Below are 13,918 nucleotides of genomic sequence, written 5' to 3' on the forward strand. Positions count from 1 at the left end.
TTGTATCTGGAGAGTGAAGTCTCTCTCTCTCCCTGTGTGTCTCTGCTTCCTGCTGATGTGAGCTGCTTCCCTCTGCAATGCTCTTCTGCCATGATGTTCTGCCTCACCTGGAGCCCCAAGGAATGGAGCTGGCCTTCTATGGACTAAGACCTCTGAAACTGTGAACCCTCAAATAAACCTCTCCTCCTCTATAATTGTGCTGGTCAGATCATTTAGTCACAGCAGCAAAAAAACTGACTAAAACAAGCTCTGCAGAAGAAAGTGGGTTTATTATCTGTGGATATTGAGTCACAGAGATTCTGATTTGGAGACTGCTAGAACAGCTGCTATCAAATATGAGATATCCTTCAGGACAATTGAGGATTAGGTGGTTGGTGATATATTGAGTGTAGATGCTCCTGCCCAACAGCTGCCTGTCCCTCACTCCTTTACCCTATGTCCTGTGAACTGATGATTGGAGGATTTCTTTTCCTGGGGAAACAGTCCTGTAGAAAAATAGAGGACCTCTGAATACAGTGAAGCCTGCCTGTCACCCTAGCAGCTCTGGAGGTTGATGCAGAAGAATCGCAAGCTTGAGACCTGCCTCAGCAACTTAGCAAGACCCTTGTAAGCTTAGAGAGACCCTATATCTGGGGATATAGTTCATGGTAGAGTGGCTCTGAATTCAATCCCAATACCCCTCCTCACAAAAGAGTACAGTGCAAGTGCTATTTACAAACTAATGTGAGGCTCAAGGTTGAACAAGTCATTGCCATGTATACATATCTTCCTACCAGGTGTTTAGAACAGCTAAGGATCACCAAGTGGTTGAAAGAAGACTTTAAAACAAAAGATGCATATGAAAATCCAAAAATAGAAAAATGAATTCAGGAAACAATGGAAACCATATAGAAAACAGGAGAAATTTCACTAAATTTTAATTCTCATCTCCAAAGGTAAAAAGATGATAGTACATTTGTAAAATAAGAGTATTCAAAGAATAAAGAAGAAACTGAAAACTTTTAGTGGGGAGGATATCATGAAAGCATCATTTAAGAAAGTTTCCTAGAAAGGAATGTAAGGAATTTTCAAATTTATGGACCCACTGGGTACCTACAGTACAGCTCCATAAGCGTTCACATCAGTGCTCTTCTCTGTAAAATTTCAGGACACTGGTGAAAGTTCTGAGACTATCTGGAGGAAAAAAATAAAGTAGACTACATACAAAGGATTTAAAGGACAAGATACAAAGAAATAAAAATGACCTTCTAACCAGCAATCCTTCAAGCTAAAATAGATCCAAACAATGCCCTCCATTTGTGAGGGAAGGTATTTTCCTTCCTGTGAATCTGAGAATCTAAGCCTCTGCATATTAAATATGAGGATAAAAATAGTTTTAAACATTCAATGACAAATTAATTTTTGGGGTGCTATCAACTATGGAAAGTCATTAAAGATAGTTCATAAGAAATGAAGAAGATAATTTAAGAAGAACCTAGGAATGAGGGTTTGGCTTTGAACACGGTGTGAAAGGAGGACTAGAGAAAGTCCAGCTCATATTGGAACAGGAAGAGTGAGGACTTCAGGGGTGATTTCCACCCACATTCAGCATGTGAACACACACACACACACATTTACACTGATCTCCTTGGAGTCAACTATATCAAGCAATTTATCAGTTAGTTCCTCGTATGAGTATGTTTGTACATGTAGCACAGGGATTTGCAAAAGAACTATATCCTTCCTCATCTTTCATGCTATGAAACCAACAGATAATGCCTATTTTTTGAAATATCAAAATAGCAGAAAATTTTACATTTAAAATTTGAAATTAGAATATTTTATATTTTAAAGGGTATATTATGTAGGACATTACAGTGAACTATTCTTAAATCAATTCCTGTAATTAATCACCTCTACAGTTTTATTATCAATTTAAAAAACATTAAACCTTATTTATTACATCTCAAAAGACATCAAAGATTTTTAAAATTTATGCCAGAATGACAAAATAGAACTATATTGTAATTTCTAGAAAATCTGAATATCAATAATTGCTAAAAAATAATACTTATTTTAAATGATACAGGGGCTGGGGATATAGCTCAGTTGGTAGAGTGCTTGCCTTGTAAGCACAAGGCCCTGGGTTCAAATCCCCAGCACAGCCAAAAAAAAAAAAAAAAAAAAAAAATTTGGGCTGGAGAGATAGCTCAGTCAGTAGAGTGCTTGCCTTGCAAGCACAAGGCCCTGGGTTCGATACCCAGCACTGCAAAATAATAATAATAACAATAATAATAATAATAATAATAATAATATAAACATTACCTTCCATAGTTCAGAAAGCTAAATTTATTTTATTTCATCTAGGAAATTCCTTTCTCTTTTATCCTTCAGTGTTAGTTTTCTACAGAGGCAAATGGGCCCCAATGTTAGTTTTCTAATTCTTCTGTTGTACTAGAAGATGAGTTTAGATAGGCATATGACTTTCCAGGATACAGACTAAATTTACAATCCTTCTCTGCTATTAATTCCTAATTGACAGTAAACAGAAAGACTTTTTGATGTTTACTTTTATGTATCAATTTGACAGGGTCATGAGGTGTCCAGAGATTTTGTTAAATATTACAGTGGGTACATCTCTGAAAGTATTTCTGCTTGAGATTAACATTTAAATCTATAGTCTGAGTAAAGCAGATTGTCCTTCTTTGTGTGAGCAGAGGTCATTCAGACTATTGAAGGCCTAAATAAAGCAAGAGTCTACGTAATAAGAATCCACATTTTCAGGCAGAAAATTAAAGATTCTGATGGTCTTTAAGTTAGGCCATCAGTTGTCTCCTACTTTTTATTTTTATTTTGTTTTTGGACTCAGACTGGAAGTTATGCCATTGACTCTCCTGTTTCTTTCTTTTCAAGGCTTAAATTAAGGCATCAAGCAGATCTTGGGACTTCTTAGCTTCCATATAGTGTGAACCAGTTCTTTTTATTCATTTTCTCTCTCTCTCTCTCTCTCGCTCTCTCTCTCTCTCTCCAGCCCCTCCCGCCCCCTCCCCCTCGTGTAAGTGTGTAGTCACCTCTAGGTTGCTATTTGGGATTGATTCCAGGACTCCCACACAGACCCAAATCAGTGGTTACCCAAATCCCATGGATAATATGGCATAGTTATTGCACATCTTTCCATATGCTTTTAACCATCTTTAGATTATATATAATGCCTACTATAATGTTAATGCTATGTAAATAGTGGTTATAATGTATTTCTTAGGGATAATGACAGGGAAAAAGTCTGTACATAGTCTACACAGATACAATGGTTTTTTGAATATTTCTAATCTGATACTGTTTGAACCCACAGATGTGGAATTCATAGTTATGGAAGACTGACTATATATATATATATATATATATATATATATATATATATATATATGCTTGTATACATTTGTGTATGTGCATAATTAGTTCCTTATAGAACAATCCAAGCATGTTTTTAAAGGAGGGATTTTTCTACCATTTTCCTTAATGTGAATGTGAATGATGGAGCTCAAGTAGAATCCTTATTTATGTTGGTGAAGATAAAACCAAAGGAACCTGGAAGCAACCTGCACTTGGCACCATTGAGCTTCTTATGAATGAGACCATTTACTTTTGGACTTCTTGTGTGGAAGAGAAATAAACTATTAAGTCAATACTATTTTTGTTTTTTATTACTGTTTTGCCACTCACAAATTAACTTCATTCTAAAGAATGCATCCTTCGAAACATCATAAAATCTAGTGTTTTACTACTTGGTTAAACTGAGCAAGAGAAAATGTAGTCAGATTCCTTATGCTGTACTTAATATGTTCTTTTCAGTTTCTTGGAAGCAGAACCATCTTCCAAGATAAAATAGCATGTTAACACTGTTTCATGATTCATTGATAATGTAGGCTATTCCTTTATGTCAAGGAATTGCCTTGATACTTAGGAACAGTGATGTAAGTACAAGGTTATCAGCATATTTGTAATATCTACACAGGGAGGCCCTGAAGGTAAAGAAGGAATGAAGTGCCTGGTTGGTAAATCCACTTGTCCAAGAAGTCACAGGCAACACAGGGCAGAAATGAGGGTGCGTGAAAACAGCACAATGACAGGGTCTCCATGCTGCTGTATAACAGTTTCACATCACCACCAGGGGGGGCACACTCTGTAGTCCCCAGTGTAGGAAAAAGTAAAGTTGGTTGCAAAGATGTCAAGCAACAAGCAAGAGATGGAGCTGGAGGTGTAGCAGAGACACAGAGCAGAGAGGCTGGAGATGAAGCAGTGCATGGGAGTGTGGAGATGGGAGTTCAGGTATGAATGGATAATGGTGAACAGCTTACCAGTCAGTGTCATTGAGGAGAACACAAAGGTAAGAATAAAAAGAGCTACTTCCACACGATGCCAATTAATGAATGATCCCTCAGATCTTCCATTGATTTTTTTTTCAATCATTTCCTGTTACCTAAGGAAAGAATCACATAAACTCAAAAAAGAGATGTTTCAAAAATCATAGGGACATTTAAATAATAAAGAAAGAGCACAGGTCAGTTTGAAATTCTTGTTATTGTTTAATTCTAGGAAAAATTAAGCATTAAGCAACACTATGAAAGCAATGAATTAAATGAAATAAGAATCTGAAAGTTCATGCAGATATAAAACAAAATAAATAAATGAATGAATAAATGTTGGAGAAGATAAAGCTGAAGCTATCCTTCCCGTAGAATCCTAATTAATGAATATGGAAAGAATGATTGACTTAGAAAAACAAATAGATGCTAAAAGTATTGGAGCACAGTTTGATAAGTAAAAAGATACTTGTGTAGTCTAAAAAAATCTCTCCACAAATTAGTTAATTCCAAAGTGAAAAATATTAAAATTTATACCAAAAACCTGCTGGATGTGATCCACATTAACATCATCAACATCTGGACAAACCAACATCATATACCTGCTGATACCACTTCTTGAGCAGGACAATGTATCACTTCAATGATATTCTTGCCCAAAATGTACAGTTTGATTTTAATATGAAAGAAAAAAGAGACAAACTCAAATTAAGAAAATTTGGACAAAACAGCTTGCCTGTACTCTTCAAAAAATTACCATATTCAGTGAAAATAAATAAAGACTGAGGCACTGATCTAGGTTAAAAGACACCAGTGAAACAGGCTGTCTAGATGTATGATCCTGGACTGCAAAAAATAACAATATTGAGACAATTGGAGAAAGCTGAAGATAGTCTGTAGATTATATAATAATTTTGTATCCATACTAAATTCACTGATTTTGATTACTAGGGAATGGTTAAGTTAAATAATGTCCTTGCGTGTAGGAAATAAAACCTAAAGTATTCAGAGATAAAGAAAAAAAGATAGAGGTAAGCATAAATAAATGATGATTTAAAATTAGCTTTGTCTTCCAAAACATTCTCTGTGTGTCTGTATTTATACATATATTTATGTAAAGTGGCCAATAATGACAGAATGAAATGAAGAGGAAAAAATTGCATTTTAATTGTTATATTTAAGATTAATCATTTTCAAAAAATTCCAACTTCATATTTGGGTCACTTACATTAATCACTGAGTCTCATTCCCAACTGTGCAAAGTATGTAGCAGATAAGCACATTGTGAAAGCATTCTTTTTTTTTATTGTAAACAAATGGGATACATGTTGTTTCTCTGTTTATACATAGAGTAAAGGCATACCATTTGTGTAATCATAAATTTACATAGGGTAATGTTGGTTGATTCATTCTGTTATTTTTTCCCTTCCCCCCACCCCTCCCATCCCTCTTTTCCCTCTATACAGTCCTTCCTTCCCCCATTCTTGCCCCCCCCTCCCTAAACCTAACTCTAACCCTAAAACTAACCCCTCCCACCCCCCATTACGTATCATCATCCACTTATCAGCGAGATCATTCTTCCTTTGGTTTTTTGAGATTGGCTTATCTCACTTAGCATGATATTCTCCAATTTCGTCCATTTGCCTGCAAATGCCATAATTTTATCATTCTTTATGGCTGAGTAATATTCCATTGTATATATATGCCCCAGTTTTTTATCCATTCATCAACTGAAGGGCATCTAGGTTGGTTCCACAATCTGGCTATGGTGAATTGAGCAGCAATGAACATTGATGTGGCTGTGTCTCTGTAGTATGCTGATTGTAAGTCCTTTGGGTATAGGCCAAGGAGTGGGATAGCTGGGTCAAATGGTGGTTCCATTCCAAGCTTTCTGAGGAATCTCCATACTGCTTTCCAGAGTGGCTGCACTAATTTGCAACCCCACCAGCAATGTATGAGTGTACCTTTTTCCCCACATCCTCGCAAACACCTGTTGTTGCTTGTATTCTTGATAATTGCCATTCTAATTGGGGTGAGACAGAATCTTAGGGTGGTTTTGATTTGCATTTCTCTTATTACTAGAGATGTTGAACATTTTTCCATATGTTTGTTGATTGCTTGTAGGTCTTCTTCTGTGAAGTGTCTGTTCACTTCCTTAGACCATTTGTCGATTGGGTTATTTGTAGTCTTGGTGTTGAATTTTTTGAATTCTTTATAGATTCTGGAGATTAGTGCTCTATCTGAAGTATATGCTAAGCCCATGGCTAATATCATTCTAAATGGTGAAAAACTAAAAGCATTCCCCCTAAAATCTGGAACAAGGCAGGGATGCCCTCTTTCACCACTCCTATTCAATATTGTCCTTGAAACTCTAGCCAGAGCAATTAGACAGACCAAAGAAATTAAAGAGATACGAATAGGAAAAGAAGAACTCAAATTATCCCTATTTGCTGATGATATGATTGTATACTTAGAGGAACCAGGAAATTCCACCAGAAAACTTTTAGATCTCATAAGTGAATTCAGTAAAGTAGCGGGATATAAGATCAATGCACATAAATCTAATGCATTTTTATACATAAGCGATGAATCTTCAGAAAGAGAAATTAGGAAAACTACCACATTCACAATAGCTTCGAAAAAAATAAAATACCTGGGAATCAATCTCACAAAAGAGGTGAAAGACCTCTACAATGAGAACTACAGAACACTAAAAAAAGAAATTAAAGAAAACCTTAGAAGATGGAAAGATCTCCCATGTTCTTGGATAGGAAGAATTAATATTGTCAAAATGGCCATACTACCAAAAGTGCTATACAGATTCAATGCAATTCCAATTAAAATCCCAATGATGTACCTTACAGAAATAGAGCAAGCAATTAAGAAATTCATCTGGAAGAATAAAAAAACCCAGAATAGCTAAAGCAATCCTTGGCAGAAAGAGTGAAGCAGGGGGTATCACAATACCAGATCTTCAACTCTACTACAAAGCAATAGTAACAAAAACGGCATGGTATTGGTACCAAAATAGAAAGGTGGATCAATGGTACAGAATAGAGGACATGGACACAAACCCCAAAAAATACAATTTTCTCATACTAGGCAAAGGGGCCAAAAATATGCAATGGAGAAAAGATAGCCTCTTCAACAAATGGTGCTGGGAAAACTATATGCAATAGAATGAAATTAAACCCCTATCTCTCACCCTACACAAAACTCAACTCAAAATGGATCAAGGACCTTGGAATCAGACCAGAGACCCTGCATCTTATAGAAGAAAAAGTAGGTCCAGAGCTTCAACATGTCGGCTTAGGACCAGACTTCCTCAACAGGACTCCCATAGCACAAGAAATAAAAGCAAGAATTAATAACTGGGATAGATTCAAACTAAAAAGCTTTCTCTCAGCAAAGGAAACTATCAGCAATGCGAAGAAAGAGCCTACAGAGTGGGAGAAAATCTTTGCCAATCATACTTCAGATAGAGCACTAATCTCCAGAATCTATAAAGAACTCAAAAAACTCTACACCAAGAATGCGAATAATCCAATCGACAAATGGGCTAAGGAAATGAACAGAAAGCATTCTTAATGATGAGTGAACCGAAAGAAAGAATCTCTGTTGTCTGGTAGTTTAGACATTAAGATCTTAAATCAAGTTGTCTCATTTCCAATCTCAGAAATACCAACTATGAGCTAATATCTTAGCCTCTGTAGGTCAATATTTAAAATGCATACCGTGAGAATAATAGCAGTATCCAACATATGCTTAATTGTCTAAGTTGGGTGAGGTCATATATAGGTCAGCACAATGTGTGAAATATGATGAGCAGCAAATCACCGGTATCATTATCAATAGTGGCAGTAAACATGGCAGATGTTCTATACGGATAACAGTGCTCTGGATCAGAAAAATAAATTGGTAGTGTAGTCTAATACTTTTAGAAGTGTGACAACTAAAGCCCATAGACTATAAAATCTGACTTGCCTAACTTCACAAAATCAGAGAAGCCTATGGTGACATGATCACCCAAATTCATATCCTATTAAGGATAAAATGTAAGAAAGAAAAGTTTGGGGACCAACAAAAAAGGGAGGAAAGCAATAAAGGGGGAATTGTAAAATCATCATTATGAACTGGAGGACTTTCCTCTAAGGGATGTCACTGGGAAGCTTAGAGCAATAACTGGTCATTTGAGATTCACCTAGCCCAAGAGCTCTGGTAGAGATTTAGGGGTTTCTGGACTTGGGTGAAGAGCTCAAACTGAGGCAGCCTATACTGGAATTCTCCCACAGAGCACTTGCCTGAGCAGGATTTGAATAAAGTTTTGAGAAAAGGTCTGAGCAACAGCATTGCAGAACAGTTGAGTACCAAGTTGCCAATCAACTGTACATGAATAGCAAAGGCAGTCATCAAACAAACTCTAATACTTTGGAAATCCTCCCAATGTTTAAAAATATTCACTTCTGTTCTTTCCTACTTAATAGATTCAAGCACATTGTCATATACTATTGAACACATGTGAGGCTAAGTTGAAAAAAAAAAAGGATTAGTCTTCACATCAGAGTTATGAGTGACCCCTAGGAACTGGCTACTTATTTTCCCTTCTATAGATATTACCAATGCCTTTTACTCACATTTGCATTTACATATGCTCACAACATATTCATTTGTGTTCTCAGCATTTTTAAACAATTGCTTCATGACAGACCTCTTCAATAATTGAACAGTCTCACTCCAGAGGCTGCAAAAACAGCGTATTCATACCCTCTCCCACATGCCACTGAGAGACTCCTGAGAAAAAAACAGATCAACTCAGAGATGTGATTCAGGAATCTAATTGTCAGTCCATTTCTGCTACCATAAATTGAGATTTGCCTGGGCATCTTGCCATATTTTTATTCAATCTTCTTTCCTTGTGTTCAGTTCCGATTTTCTATTTCTATCATTCAGTGATGTTGATTTTGTTATAGCTTGGCAAAAAACTTGCAAATGTTTTATTGTTTCAAAAAATGAATATGTTAAGTTTTTCCAGAGAAAGACTATAAGAAGCAATAAATTTAAACAGATTTTTTTTCTTTTAATAATAATTCAGGACAAAGGATACTGACCATGTTAAACAAAGGATTATAGATTTTAAAATCTAACCTTTAAACACTATCATAAATAAGTCATTTTATTATTCATTTAATAAATAGTTATTAAAACTTAATAAATTGCTAGGCCTTTGGAATTATGCTATGAGCAAGATACTGTCTAAAATTGTATGACAGGATCTAGGGGTTTCCCATTAATATGTTTAGCAAATATATTTTGGTCACCTACAAAATGACAAGCACAGTTTTTGGACAGAAGATTAATAAGACTAAGTTGAAGGAGGTGAGAATGCTCTCAAACACTTAGTTGGTAAATGTTATAATCATGCCAAACACAAAATGACCAAAAGCACATGGGTAAAGGGTAAATAACTCAAATAAGAAGTCAAGACATTATCTCAGCGATGGCAATGCCTGGGATGTGGTCAGAAACTAAATAAGAAATACAAAATTGAAGAATGAATGAAAGTCCATTCCAAGTAGGAGTGATACATGGGAAGGTGCAGAGCCAAGGTTGAGCATGACTCTGCTGTATCACAAATGCTTTAGTAAGGATGGGACAGGAGTGTGAAGGTGAGGTTGGAGAGGGATTGTATGGACAAAGAAAGCTAACCTGCTCTCAGTCTGCCCCCACCCTGCCTGGTGTGGGGGATGCATAACTTGGTAAAGTCAAGATGCCTACTTTGCATAGCACCCTAGGGAGATCCCAACTTCTCATATTGACTAAACTCATATGTGGACACCACGTTAATTGATTAACCAATAATGAAAAATAATTCTCATGTTGATATCCATGATTATGTCAGTATAAAAATTAAAATCTTTTCTCATAGATATATATTCTTGGTTTTCTTGTACTTCTCTTCAATACAATTAGCAAATATTACCTTTTTTACAAATCGAAATTTCATAACAACTCTGTGTTCACCAAATGCTTTAGTTGGCTTTTTTTCCCCATGAGACCAAAAGACCTGACAAGAACAATTTTAGAGGAGGAAAAGTTTGTTTGGCACTCATGGTTTCAGAGGTCTCAGCCAAAAGATAACTGAAATAAAGGCCTTTTGCACTAAACAGGTAGCCAATTTGTGATGTAAAGGTAAAGTTGTTGAAGGAAATTAAAAGTGATATTCCAATGAACATATGAATGGTAAGAAAGTGAAATAGCTTTCTTGTCTGTAGGGAGAAAGTTTTAGGGGTCTTAACAGAAGATCAAACCAGCCACAATATGCCCTGAACCAAAATCTAATTCAAAGAAAAGCCAATTCTATGAAGGCTGAGAGAGGCAAGGAAGTGGCAGAATAAGTGTTTGGAGGTAGTAGAGGTTGCTTCATGAGGTTTAAGAAAAGAAGCAACCCCTACAACAAAAAAGCAGGAAGTGAAATATGAAGTGCTGATGGAAAAGCTGCAGAAGTAGTCTAGAAGATCTTGCTAAGTAAGTGATTAAAATGGCTATGTTAAACAATAGATTTTCATTTTAGACAAAACAACCTTGTGTTAGATGATTCCATGTTGGACTTTCATACCTAAAGAAGAGAAGTCAATGCCTGACTTTAAAGCTTTAAAGCACTGGTTGACCCTCTCGTTAGGGACTAATGAAGCTGATAATTTTAAGCTGAAGCCAATGCACATTTACTTTTCCAAAATTTCTAAGGTCCTTAAGAATTGTAATAAAATTGTTATGTCTATGATCCATAAGTGGAACAACAAAGCCTGGATGACAGCACAGCTCTTTATAACATTACTGAATATTTTAAAGTCCACTACTGACCAATATTGCTCAGAGAAAAAAACCTGTTATTGCTCATTGACTGTGCACCTGGTCACAAAGAGCACTGCTGGACATGTATGTTGAGACTAATGTTGTCAGGACTGCCAACACAACATCCATTCTACAGCACATGGATCAAGAAGCCATTTGATTTTCAAGATTTACTATTTAAGAAATGTACTTTCTAACACCATAGCTGCCATAGATAGTGATTCCTCTAATAGATTTCAACAAAGACATTTGAACACATTCTGGAGAGAATTCACCATCTTAGATGCCATTAAAAACATTAGTGAGCTCAGCATTCTGGTGCATGCCTGTAATCCTAGCAGCTCAGGAGGTTGAGACAGGAGGATCACAAGTTCAAAGCTGGCCTTAGCAACTTGACAAGGCCCTAAAGCAACTTCAGGAGACCTGTGTCAAATTAAAAATGAAAAGGGTTGGGGATGTGGCTCAGTGGTTAAGCACCTCTGGGTTTAACCACTGGTACCCAAGTAAATAAATAAATAAAAAGAGCATTAATTAATGTTTTAATTAATAAAACAAGGTCCAAATATCAATCTTTGCAGCAATTTGAAAAATGTTTATTCCAACCTTCATGGGAACTTCTAGGAGTTCAAGATTTCAGTGGAAGAAATAGCAAGAGAACTGGAATTAGAAAGGGAGCCTAAAGATATAAATGAATTTCTAACATCTCATCATAAAACTTTAACAGATGAAGAGTTATTTCTTAAGTATGAGAAAAGAAAGTGGTTTCTTGAAATGGAAAATATTCCTGGTGATGATGATTGGAATATTACTGAATGACAAGAAAGGATTGATTTTAAATATTAAATAAACTTAGTTGATACAAAGCAGCATCAGGGTTTGAGAAAATTAACTCCAATTTTCAAAGAAGTTGTACTATGGGTAAAATTCTATCAAACAGCATCAGATATTATAGAGAAGTCTTTTTGCAATGGAAGAGTCAGTTGAGACAACAAACCTCATTTTTGTCTTAATTTGAGAAATTGCCAAAGTCACCCCAGTCTTCAGAAACCACAATCCCAAGGAGTGATTAGTCATCAATATCAAGGAAGACCCACCAACACCAAAAAGATAATGACTCACTCAAGCCTCAAATGATTACCAGCATTTTTATCAATAAAATGTTTTATATTAAAATGTATACATGGTGGTATGTCCTATATTTTACATTAAGGGATGAACATGCCATGTCATACTAAGTAAACTATAATGTAGTGTAAACCTAAGCTTTATATGCCCTGGGAAATCAAATAATTCATGATTATCCTTATGAGGATACTTGCTTCATTGCAGTGGTCTGGAATGAACCCACATCTCCAAGGTATATCTGTACTTGTAAAGGCAGCCAATCCAAATTATAAGCTTTTATGTGGAGAGCAGAATCAGAATCAAGGAGTTTTGAATTGATTCTTATACTGAGGGCACTAACATAATGTCTTGATCCATTTAACAATTAGGTAGCTATTTTTTTCTCCTTTTTGACAACAGAAAAAACTGAATTTCATAGACTGAGGACTGTGTTTCCCTGCAAGAGTTTTGGAGAGGATTCAGTTACCCTGGCACTTTTACTTGCCAGTTTTTGAATGCCAGGCAATGTGCTAAATATTTGGAACATTATTTTCCCCTGTAAGATAATGTAGCCAATGTAGAACTGGGCTAAGATTTAAATCCAGATCAGTTTTGTAAACCAGTGTAGCCTCTACTCTTCCATCATCAATACATTTTCCTTCTTATTGACACATATCTTATTTGGAAAAGTGAGACAACTGTTAGAAGTTGACTGATTTGAGTTTAAACACAGTTCTCTATTTATTAACTATGAGGACGTATAAACACTAATTTCTTGAATTCCAAAGTCTTGCCAGTAAAAGAGCATGTGCACATGTACATAAACACAGAGACAGGTGTGTATATAGAGTATGTAGAAAAGTACATTTTTTAAATAAATTAATTAGAAAGCCTTAAATGCATTCTGTCTTTTCCAAGTTATTTTGCAGGTATCTGCTTTAATTCACCAAGACCTGCTTTCTTAGCTTATCTCCCAAAGCCAATTCCATTTCCTCTTTTCTAAGTGTTTCAGGAAAGTCTTATTGAAAATCTTCACTTGCCAACATTCCCACGATAGTTAGAGGACTAAAAGCCTTAAGGTTCAATGTGTTCACCTGTTCAATGGAATGAAAAAAAGATCCCCAAGAAAATGAGTGATATCTTCTAATTACCTCTTAAGGTGAAGATAAAGAGACTTGTAATTTTTAGAATATTTTGGTTTAAAGAGACAGAAAATTCCTCATAAATATGGTCACATCCAATTCTCATAACTCTCACTGTATAAATAAGGTCAGTCACAGTTTCTTGGAAAACCAGCTCTATTTGTAGATGACTCTAATAATAACTTTAAGACAGTAGGGATTGAGAACATTCCCAACAGTGAAACTCAGTTGGGCAGACGAAACAGTTAAGAGAATATCTGGAAGCTTCTCACCACCCTATTGGTTTGTGAACCTTTTGAAAGTCAGTTCTTCATGGTTACTTAGAGAAAACCAGGCAAAAGACAAAATGCTTGTCAATAATATCAGATATGTTTTGGAGCAAGAGAAACCATGACATTTTACCCAAACTTAAGTATAAGCATTTTGTATCCTTTCTAGGTGAATTAAGCATCTTATTGAAAAGGAAAGAATTTTTAT

The sequence above is a fragment of the Sciurus carolinensis genome, chromosome 11, assembly GCF_902686445.1.
Source record: "Sciurus carolinensis chromosome 11, mSciCar1.2, whole genome shotgun sequence".
NCBI lineage: Eukaryota > Metazoa > Chordata > Mammalia > Rodentia > Sciuridae > Sciurus > Sciurus carolinensis.